This window comes from Muscardinus avellanarius (genome assembly GCF_963383645.1).
Source record: "Muscardinus avellanarius genome assembly, chromosome: 1".
Classification (NCBI taxonomy): domain Eukaryota; kingdom Metazoa; phylum Chordata; class Mammalia; order Rodentia; family Gliridae; genus Muscardinus; species Muscardinus avellanarius.
In genome coordinates, this window is record NC_137786.1 from 185,262,350 (window position 1) to 185,274,471 (window position 12,122).

The 12,122-nt window shown below is 43.4% G+C and overlaps 1 pseudogene across 1 annotated transcript; it reads right to left on the reverse strand.

The window, feature by feature from the left end:
* Positions 1-6,809: 6,809 nt before the first annotated feature.
* Positions 6,810-7,069, reverse strand: LOC308270788 (small ribosomal subunit protein eS27-like; annotated as a pseudogene). Its single transcript has one exon. The product of its transcript is annotated as a small ribosomal subunit protein eS27-like (transcript).
* Between the last annotated feature and the right edge of the window lie 5,053 nt (positions 7,070-12,122).

Sequence of the window (12,122 nt, forward strand, 5' to 3'; positions counted from 1 at the left end):
CAAAATCAGCACTTTTCAATAGCCAGAAAATGCCATCAGCAGAGAAATAAAAAATGTAAAGACAAGGGACAGAGAAAAAAAAAAGACTAAAAGAACAACCAGAGACCAGAAATCAAGCCCACAATGCAGCAGCGGGGCTGCGCCAGAACCATCTTCCCTCACAGCACGAGGATCCAGAGAGGAAAGGAAAACAAGGAGCTGAAGTGAGCAGCTGCGGGTCATTCGGGTGTAATTCAGCAGTTCTTTCAGCGCAAAGAACGTCTAAAACTCCCAGTGGTCAAGCTCATCACACCTTCCAGGGACTCAGAACAGAGCTCAAAACCAGAAAAAAAATATACCAGCCTCACAGCCGAGGGCGTGGCAGTGGCGCCATACTGCCAGCAGCTTCAGCCCCATGGCTGGCCGAGGGTGTGGCAGCAGTGCCACATTGCCAGCAGCTCCAGACTCATAGCCGAGGGCATGGCAGTGGCGCCATATTGCCAGCAGTGACAGTGAGTTCACCGTGCCCTCGATAGCTCCTGATCAACATGCACAATAACCGTGAGTGAAATTGTGGCCCCTAAAGGAGAAATCCCTGTACTGCATGCCCAGGGACTTTGATAATATCCCTGGGTCTGAGATTTTGCAGTCCAACCTAGTGAAGGAGTAGCAGTGACAGAGATTACCACAGACTCGAGATACAGAACACCCTAAGTGAAGTCGTAGTGATCCAGGGAAGTCACAAACTTCTGAAATCATGGAAAGAAGAACAACAATAGAGCAATGAATGCCCACAACCCCATATTATCAGAACCTGATAACACAGAAATTCGGAGATCTCCAGAAGATTAAATCAGAAATATAACTTTTGAAATAACACAAGACCTTCAAAAAGAATTTAGAGAGTCTAAAAGACACAAAGGATGCAATCATTGAGGTAAAGGTCTCAATTCAAAGTATAAACAATCGATTAGGCCACATGGAGAATAAAATCTCGCTCCTAGAAGATGATCACTCCAAAAACGAACACATAATTTATAACTTAGAAAAAAAATCAGACAGCAGGAATCTGACATTGAAGAAATATGGGCCCATTTTAAGAGAGCTAACTTAAGAATAATCAGAATAGAGGAGGGAAAAGAAGGTGAAACCAAAGGGATCAATAATATCTTCAAAGAAAAAATAGCAGAAAATTTTCCAAACATAGAGCAAGAGATCGATACACAGGTCCAGGAAACTTATAGAACTTCCTTTAGACAGGATCAGAGAAGAGGTTCCCCATGCCACATAATTGTCAAAATGACCAATGTGGAAGCCAAGCAGAGAATCTTTAAGGCAACAAAAACAAAAGGCCAAGTGACATTCAGAGGCAAACCAATTATAATCACTCCAGACCGAGTCATGAAAGCCAGAAGGGCTTGGAATAACATATTCCAAACTCTGAAAGAAAACAACTTCCAGCCCAAAATTTTCTACCCAGCACAACTATCTATCAGATTAGATGGGGAAATAAGAAGCTTCCATGACAAACAGAAACTGAAGGAATTTATGTCTTCAAATCAGCGCTAGAGAAAATACTCAAAGAGATTAACTACAAAGAAGAAATACGTAATACATACCAGAACTAGAGAAACAAGATTTTCCATCCAGCAAACAACTAAGCAAAGATGAATATATTCATGTGTTTATTGGTTAAAATCTTTGGAGATTCATTATTTATTTTAGTCTTTTACCTATTTCTAAATTGTATCGTTTGCTTTTATTGTTGCTCATTTTTAGGATTTCTATTTGGAATATTAATATACCTTCAGATATAGCATTTGGAAATATTTTACCCCATTCTATCAGTAACTTTTAACTCTACATTGTCCTTGGATGTACAGTATTTTTTTATTTTTTAGGAAGTTTGTTTATTCTGTTGTTGCCTGTACCTTTGAAATCATATCCAAGAAATCACTGCCAATTTCAATGTTGTGAAGTGTTATGACCCAGGTTTTCTTCTAAAAGTTTATAGTCTTAAGATTTACATCTAGGTCTTTTATCTATTTTGAGTTAATATTTGTATATGGTGTTAGGTAAGGGTCAAACTTTATTCTTTTTCATGTAATTATTATTTTTCAACAATATTTAGTGAAAGGATCATTATCTCCTTTGCAAAATGTTCTTGGAAAGCTTGTCAAAAATAAGTTGACCATATATGGAAGAATTTAAAGAAAAAAAACTGATAATGATTCAGGATATACTAGTATGGCTTTTAAATGATTCGGCATATTACAGGTATACCCTATAATCCTCAAGGACAGGGCATTGTAGAATGTGTCCACAATTCTTTGAAAACAACACTTTTGAAAATAATGGAGAAGGGGGAGTTATATCCTCGTGCATCACAGAACTCTTTAAATCATGCTCTTTTTATTCTTATTCTTATTATTTTTTTTTGGTGGTACTGGGGTTCCTGGAAACCCTTCTACCTCCAGGCTATACTCCCAGACCTATTTTATATATTTTTTTGGAAACAGGGTCTCTTAAGCCAGTGAAGCTGGCTTCGAACCAGCATGATCCTCTTGTTTCTGCCTCCCAAGTGCAGGGATTACAAGCATGCGCCACCACGCCCAGCTAAATTTTTTTTTTTTGGTGGTACTGGGGTTCTTGGAAGCCCTTCTACCTCTGGGCTACACTCCCAGACCCATTTTATACTTTTTAATTTAGAAGCAGGGTCTCTTAAGCCAGTGTGGCTGACTTCGAACTTGCGCGATCCTCCTGTCTCTGCTTCCCAAGCGTGAGGATTACAAGCGTGCGCCACCACGCCCCTATTGTTAATTTTTTGAATGCTGATAAAACTGGTCACACTGCAGCAGATAGATACTGGCATCCATCCTCTAAAAACAATTTTGCTCTAGTAAAATGGAAAGATCCTTGCACAGGAATCTAGAAAGGTCCCGACCCTGTACTAATATGGGGACGAGGACATGTTTGTGTTTTCTCGCAGGATGAAGATAAAGCACGGTAGATAGCTGAGTGGCTGGTGCGACATGTGAATCAAGCAAAAATGGAAGACCCTCAGATTAATGCTGATGATGCTCCCAGCTCCAACGATGACTGAAACATACTGGACTTATGTTCCAGATCCTCCCATACGTCATCCAGCTGTTTGGGAACAACGGGAGATCACTGTCTTCAGTAACAATTCACGATTTCTGGGACTTCCTGCTTTAAATTTTACACCCATTGCAGAAACTTTTAATTATTCTGGACAAGGAATTGGCACACCCTTATGTTTTTCTAAAAATGTCAAGAAGATGAGATGCCTCCAGTTGACGCCTGTGGTATTACAGACAAGTACAAAGACTGATAGTAACTGTGCTATTGAAGGTGTAGTCTTGTGGGGCCCTGGTTACACAGGGAAAGAAGATAAAAATGTTAGCACACCAATAACTCATTTACCCTGTGAAGCTGATAAATCATAGTGTTAATTGGAGGAAATGTCTTACTGAAGTACATACTATTTCCAGTACCTTGTTTACTAGGGATTAGTCCTCAGGGCAGAGTATAAATATATATATATATATTTTTTTTGGTGGTACTGGGGTTCCTGGAAGCCCTTCTACCTCCGGGCTACACTCCCAGACCTATTTTTTAGATTATCATTTTGGAAACAGGGTCTCCTAAGCCAGCGCGCGTGGCTGGCTTCGAACCTGCGCGATCCTCCTGTCTCTGCCTCCCAAGCGCGGGGATTACAAGCGTGCGCCACCACGCCCGGCCAGAGTATAAATATTTTTATTGCAGGAACAAGCATAAGGAACGATACCAGAAAGAGGGCACAAATGGAAATATACTAATGGGATTTACTGCAGGATTATGGTGGTCATCAACAGGATGGCCTCAAACTAATGTGTGGAAAATTGCTGCTTCTATGGGAGAATTTAGAACTTACAAAATACCATCAGATACTGAACCTCACTGGAACACTACGGCCTGTATTGCTGCACCTTATGCTTTAATAAGTGGAAATGTAGAGATAAAGTTTAATGGATCACAATTTTTTGTAACCTGTACCTTTTGTAAATTGTCTAATTGTATTACTCATGTTGAATATGGAAAACAAGTTCTGATAGTTTGTCAAACTCCCTTTGTTATGGTACCTGTTATCTGAACCCTGGTATGTTGACAATGGGTTGCAAGTGTTGATTGAATTACACAAAGCATTGATAGAACAAAGAGAGTGGTAGGACTGATTGTAGCAGGATTGGTGGCCTTTATAACACTAGTAGCAACTGCAACAACCGCTGCTATTGCTCTTAGTCAGGAAGTGCAAACAGCTTCATATGTTAATGATTTATCAAAAAATGTTTCTAATGCTTTAGACTTTCAAGAAAGCATTGATGACAAACTTGAAAGCCGATTAGAAGCACTGTATGAAACTGTCAATTATATTGGAGAAGAACTGCAAAGCCTAAAAATGAGAACACAGTTTGTGTGTCATGCCAAGTTTTCTTGGATTTGTGTTACTTCTAAGAAATATAATGCTTCTGAGCATTCGTGGGATAATGTTCAGAGGCATTTAATGGGAACATGGAATAGCCATGACCTATCTCTAGATTTGAATAACCTTCATCAGGATATTCGGAGTATGCAACATGCTGGTCCCCTTCAATTTAATGCAGCACAGACAGCCAATGATATAATTAATTCTTTAAAACAAAGTTTTCCTTCTTTGCCTTCATTAAGTACCTTTCTGTCTAGTATGATAGGGTTGGTTTTGATTGTTATAGTGGGATCATTTTATTCTTCCAGTCCTTGTTCAAGTATTTTGTACCCAACTCTGGAAAATAAAAGTAGAAGTGCACAATCTATGTTTGAAAAGCACCCCCATTTAAGAGGCTGGTAGCCAATGACGGGTAAGATTTCCTTGGGTCAAGGAAACCTTACTGTATAAAGGATATACAGCTTTTATAGTTCTGTATTATCCAAAGACGGGTAATCCTTGATACCAGAAGGAAACAACCTAAGACAGGCACAGTCTTCTTTGAAAATAATAAAAAAGGGAGAACTGTGGGGAGCTGCCGGAGCCAGCCGGCAAGAGTATGGGTTCCGAAGTGAGGCGTGAGGATGGAGAATTTTAAATTCTAACGTGGGGGAGCTGCCAGCCTACTATCTCTACTGGTCGACCCCTGTTCGTGGGTCAATATTTCCTACGGGTCGACGGCTATGCCTGGGTCAGTATTCTCTATTGCGCCGACACTCCTGGCCAATGCAACTTCTGGGTCAATCTCATCTTTATTGTGCCAACCCTGGGTTTGTTTTTCCAGAGGTATTTATACACAGCTACAGGTCAATCAACATTCTTGTGCTACCACCACCAGAATACAATAAAGACCAATACAAAACACACATTACAGATAGGCCTATCAGTACCCTCGTGTCATCACCACCTGATCCTCTCTCAGACCTCTTTGAACTTTCCATAACCCCAAACCTTGTTGACTCTGGGCCAAGGACAGTCAGCTGAGTCAGAGACACCAATCTAGGGGAAAGCCAACAGGGAGCCATTAAGGTCTTCACCTTATCTTGTCTCACCTTTACTCAAAAGTGCACTTCTGACTGTCCTTGGCCCAGAGTCAACAAGGGTATGGAGTCATGGGGGTTTCAAAGTAATTAAGATCCTCAGGCCGGGCATGGTGGCGCACGCTTGTAATCCCAGCATTCGGGAGGCTGAGACCTGGAGGATCGCGCTTCGCGGACAGCCTCAGCTACTTAGTGAGGCCCTCTGCAACTCAGTGAGACCCGGTTTCAAAATAAAGAATAAAAAATAGGGCAGGGGGTGTAGCTCCGAGGTCGAATGTCCCTGGGTTCCATCCCCAGACCCACAAAAAAAAAAAAAAAAAAGATCTTCAGAATGCTTGATGCTATTTGTTCTGTTTGTTAGATATGATTGGGCTTATTTTGTATTAGGGTATGGTTTGTCTTGCATGCTATGTATGTGCTTTGTATTTGTTTCTCTTGTATCCTTAAGAAACCCAAAGCTAGAAACTGAATAAATTCGGGGTCCCACTAGTGACTGGTGGCCCTCCCACGCTTGAATTCTTTAATCCTCACTTTTCTCTTCAGAACCCATATTTTTGCCTGCTGGACCCGGCACTATCTTCAAAGTATACCCCCAGCTCTATTTTTTTATTCTTTCTTTTGAAAGAGGGTCTCGCTGAATTGCAAAGAGCCTCACTAAGTAGCTGACACTGTCCAGGAACTGAGATCCTCCTGTCTCATTTTCCCAAATGCTGGGATTACATGTGTGCTCCACCACTCCCGGCGGGGATATAAAAAAAAAAATTTTAATAGGAGCCAGATGTGGTAATGCAGGCCTATAATCCTAGTACTTGGAATGACACCAGAGGAAGGTGGGTTTGAGGACAGCCTCAGCAGTATAAAGAGGCTCTCAGCAACCTAGTGAGATCTGTTTTCAAATAGAAAGGGCTGGGAGTGCTGCTTGGAGGTAGAATATCCTTGGGTTCAATAACCAGTGGGACACACACACACACACACACACACACACGTAAGTAGGGCTGGGAGTGTAGTGTAGTAAAGTATGTGGTAGCTAGCATGCATGAGGACCTGGGTTTAATCTCTAGCAACAAAATGAAAAAAAAAAGCAAAAATATTTTTTGTCTATAATAAAAACTTTATTGAAAAACGAATGCCAAAATAGGCAATCATTATTGTATACCTTACAAAACTCAAACATAATTACATTAGCTTGGTAAATTAACTAGAATTACTGAAGTTATGATAAGGCTTTCTGTGAGAAACACAAACCCAGAAAGTTGTTTACATCACTAGTGTTGTTTTCTTCTAAATGAACAACCTCCTGCGAGTCTGGCCTTTCCTCCTGTAGGCTGACACACATTGCTAAGCAACCTAGACAGAGAACCACTGTCTGAGCATAGTTGAAAACCATGGCAATCTTGTAGCAACCTGGACATTTCACATCCATAAAGTTAGAATTTGAACTTTGAACTAGCCCTTCCTTTTTATGTTTTTTATTTTTCTTTTCCTCTTCCAAGGAAGGATGTAGTAAATCTCTAGCCAAAGGCATGGTGACCCCTTTGCCAGTGGAGCAGGTCCAAATGGTAGAGTCAGTCGGCACCAGGTGGCTCCACGTGCTTGGACGCTCAGTACCAATAAATAACTGTGTGTGTGTGTGTGTGTGTGTGTGTGTGTGTGTGTGTGTGTGTGTTGGTGGTGCTGAGCATGGAACCCAGGGGCTTTCTACCTCTGAGCTATACTCCCAGCCCTATTTTATATTTTATTTGGAAACAGGGTCTCACTAAGTTGCTGAGAGCCTCACTAAGTAGCTGAGGCTGGCTTCGAACCTGTGAGATCCTCCTGTCTCAGCCTCCCAAGCGCAGGGATTACAAGCGTGCACGACCACGCCTGGCTTATTTATTTATTTTTGAAACAGGGTCTCACTAAGTTGCAGAGAGCCCCACTAAGTAGCTGAGGCTGTCTGCGAACCGGGATCCTCCAGTCTCAGCCTCTGGAATGCTGGGATTACAAGCATGCGCCCCCACTCCTGGCTCTAAATAATTTTTTTTTGTGTGGTACTGGGGTTCCTGGAAACCCTTCTAACTCCGGGCTATGCTCCCAGACTTTTTAAAAATATTTTTATTTGGAAACAGGGTCTCTTAAGCCAGTAAGGTTGGCTTTAAACCTGTGGAATCCTCCTGTCTCTGCCTCCCAGGTGCGAGGATGACAAGTGTGCACCACCACGCCTGGCTAAGAATTTTTTAAAATTATTTTTTCAGCAGGGCATGGTGGTGCAGGCTTGTAATCCCAGCACTTGGGAGGCTGAGACAGGAGGATCGCACAGGTTCAAAGCCAGCCTTGGCTACTTAGTGAGGTTCTCAGCAACTTAATGAGACCCTGTTTCCAAATAAAGTATAAAATAGGTCTGGGAGTGTAGCCCGGAGGTGGAAAAGCCACTGGGTTCCACCCCTAGTACTACAGAAAATAAAATAAAATAGGGCTGGGGGTGTAGCTCAGAGGTAGAATGCCTCTGGGTTCTATCCCCAGTACCTTAAAAAAAAATTATCTTTTCAGTTGGGCATTGTGACTTACTTGGGAGTCCTTGGGAGGCTGAGGCAGAAGGATCGCAGGTGCAAAGCCAGCCTCAGCAATTTAGTGAGGCTCTTCAAAACTTAGTGAAACCTGTTTCTGAATAAAAAAAAAATAAAATTGAGCTGGGGGTGTAGCTCAGAGGTAGAACACCCCTGGGTTCAAGGTTCAGTCCTCAGTATCCAAAATACATATACATACACATTATATTTTTTCAGAATTTTGATCTTTGGTCATTTCAACATTTGGGGTTATGGCATACAGGACCGTGTCTTTCTGGGTTATGATGAACACTGTAAAAGAAAGATCTAAGCCGGGTGTGATGGCGCACGCTTGTAATCCCCGCGCTTGGGAGGCTGAGACAGGAGGATCACACAGGTTCGAAGCTAGCCTCAGCTGGCTTAAGAGACCCTGTTTCCAAATAAAATATAAAATAGGTCTGGGAGTGAAGCCCGGAGGTAAAAGGTCCCTGGGTTCCATCCCCAGTAACACCAAAAAAAAAAAAAAAAAAAAAAGGATCTTTGACAATGACAGTGGGCAGGGTAGCTCTTAAGTGACTAGTGGGCAGGACAGCATCCTAATGTCACTTTCCCACTCACCAATGAGAGCACTTGGTCCACACCTCTCACCCTTGTCTCAAAAAGTCTACCCAGATGAAGCCTCCATTTCCTCCTTGGTAACCGCCCTAATGTCACAATCTGTGTAGTCTGGAAATTGTTCTTAGTATCTAACCTAAGTTCTTCCTGCTCCAATGTGTCATAGCATTTATTTTTAAAATAATACTCAGGTCCATGAAAATGAGCCACTTTTTTTCTATGAGTCATGGGCCTTGAGTCTGCTCTCTCAAGACGCGGTGACTCTTCCTGTGCAAGCCCTTCAGACCAGGACTGGGCTGGGGAGACCGGAAAGTTGCCCAGCGGTGAGGGACTCCCGCTGGCAGGGCCTTGTGCCCCGTTGGGAGCAGCAGTCTCAGGTCCCCTCCTCTCTTATTTTTCACCTGTGGGTGAATGACTCTGACAATTTATGAAGCCCAGGAATGTAGTGAGGCGGTCACAGGACCAGTCACGTTGGTGGCTCATCAATGACCAGACATACAACCAGGCCTGGCAAGCACTGGAAGAAAATGGAAACACTTCACGCCCATGCAGCCGGCCTGCACTCAGGCACCAGTGCAGTTCGCAGCGGATCCTTCCAGCCGGGCTGTGAGTGGAACAACATCTTTTCAGCCTGTGGCCCAGAACCCAGTGTCTCTGACGGTCGGGGCTGGTGGGAGGGCAGCCGTGGCCCTGGGGCAGAGCTCTCGGCTTCCACACACGTCTTCTCCCACGCCCGCAGCTAGGCCGGAGCTAAGATGCCACCTGCAGACTACAGACAGCCTGGAGATGGGTTTTGTTTGGTTCCATGATGCTATGTTTTTTCTTTCAAAGCTACAATTAAGTCTAAAAATTTCCCAAGTCTAAAACTGTATAGATGCACACAATTCAGGTGTCTAGCTGTTTGGCGGCACTGAAGCTGCTTCTCCTCCTGGTGGCGTCCCCTGGGTCTGGGTGGAGAGGCTCCGAGGGCACGGCCGCTTCCTGCCGCCTCGCGCTGGGCAGTTTCACACCGATATGAACTTGCTGGGCTCTGGGGGCCTCTCAGTAGCGGACTGCTTGTGAAGTGCTCTTGGTCATGGGTCCAGAGCATGGCGGCTGGTGACATGCTCCTTTGTGCTTCCTGCTCTCTCCTTCTCCACGAGGAAAAACACCAGCAGATCAGTGTCTGCGATTCCTGCAGATATGTCTTCTCTGAGTTTATCTTTAGTGCCCACAGTTGAAGACATTCTCGTGTTACCAGTTGGGCCTCCTATCAGGAAATGAAGCCTTCTTTTTTTTTTCTCTTCTTTCAGAACTGGGGATGGAACCCAGGGGCACTCTACCTCTGAGCTATACCCCCAACCCTGAATAGAATGAGTGCTGGGAATCTATCATAAAGATCGCTACACCTTGTAATCCCAGCATTTGGGAGGCTGAGACCGGAGGATCGCGGTTCGCGGACAGCCTCAGCGACTTAGTGAGGCCCTCTGCAACTTAGTGAGACCCTGTTTCAAAATAAAGAATAAAAAATAGAGCTGGGGTGTAGCTTGGAGGTCAAATGCCCCTGGGTTCCATCCCCAGACCTGCAAAATAAATAAATAAATAAATAAATAAATAAATCTCACTACACAAACTTGTGTGTGTGTGTGTGTGTGTGTGTGTGTGTGTGTGTAGTACTTTTGATTGAACACAGGGCACTCTGAGCTCTGAGCTCCACTCTCAGCCCTAAGTTGCTGAGGCTGGCTTTGAACCTGCAATCCTTCCGTCTCAGTCCCCTAAGAACTAGAGTTACAGGAGTATGCCACCACACCTGGCTTCTTTGCTATATTTTGACCCCGTTGTTTGGAATGACTGGAAATACAATATATCTTGTGTTTTAGGAATACTTTTTCCCTTCCCTTTTTCTTTTCCGGCCCTTCACAGATATGCATTGAGCATCTTCTTTGATCATATTTTGTGCCAGGCCCTGGGGATCCAACAATGAACGCACAGGGCTGGGCTTGCCCTCATGGAGTCGGGGTTGGGTGAAGGTCTATCCCTTCTGCCTGTGACCTGAGAGGCCCCGTCCTGTGTGTGCTGTGAGCTGCCATTCCAGAACCATCCAGCAAGCCCTTGGAGTGGCGCCTGCTCCTTCCCGAGTCTCCCATCTTTCCTCACATCCCACCCACGACGTCCTAGTCATCAGGTGTGTATCTACTGCCATCCACGCAACCCTTCCTGTGTGTACATGCTTGATTACCTTGGTCATATAATAACAACTTGTGAAATAAATAGGGACTGTATCAGATTTTCTTTGTTGTCAAGTTTTATTTGGTTTTATTATTTGCTTTTCAGCAGTACTGGGGATTGAATCCAGGGGCATTCAACCTCCAAGCTGTACCTGGAAGCCTTATTTTTTAGTATTTATATTGAAACAGGGTCTCACTAAGTTGCAGAGGGCCTCACTAAGTAGCTGAGGCTGACTGTGAACCACGATCCTCCTGTCTCAGCCTCCCAAATGCTGGGATTACATGTGTGCACCACCAAGCCTGGCCCTTATTTTTTATATTTATTTATTTATTTATTTATTTATTTATTTATTTTTCTTTATTTATTTTTGGTACTGGGGATGGAACCCAGGGGCATTCTACCTCCAAACTATATCCCCAGCCCTATTTTTTATTCTTTATTTTGAAACAGGATCTCGCTGAGTTGCAAAGGGCCTCACTAGGTAGCTGAGGCTGTCCACGAATCACAATCCTCCTGTCTCAGCCTCTGGAATGCTGGGATTACAAGCGTGCGCCATGACACCTGGTTTTAAGACCTTTTTATACAAGGGAAACTGCAAACCTATGGGTGAAAAGTTCAGATTCTCATAGCAGGTAGTACAGTACAGGGTAGTATAGCAAGGGGAGGGTAACCAAGCGTAACATTCAGAAGTCACAAAGCAATGATTGTACAGGGACTCGACAAACCACATCGACCCCTTCTTTTATACCCACACTCTGGTCATGACAAAGATGGATCCTTCTATTATATGCCTCCCAGTTGTGACAAAGATGGAAAGTTTCTAATGTGTTTTTCCTGCAGGTGCAAGTTAAGCAGGATTACAGAAGCCAAAAGAGGAGTTATGCGTGACTAGCTGGGTCATCTAGGGTAGCAACCTGTTGTTACTTTTGCTAAGGCTAAGGCTTTAGGTTAGCCGATTGTTTTCAAGTGAGGGACCTGAAGAATGTGTGTGTGTGTGTGTATATATATATATATATATATATATATATATATATATATATATATATATACACATAGCCATCAGTTTGCATTAAAACTTTTCATGTTTCAGCATTCAGGAGGCTGAGACCGGAGCGGTTTGAGGACAGCCTCAGCTACTTAGTGAGGCCCTCTGCAACTCAGTGAAACCTGGTTTCAAGATAAAGAATAAAAAATAGGGCAAGGGGTGTAGCTCGGAGGTCGAATGCCCCT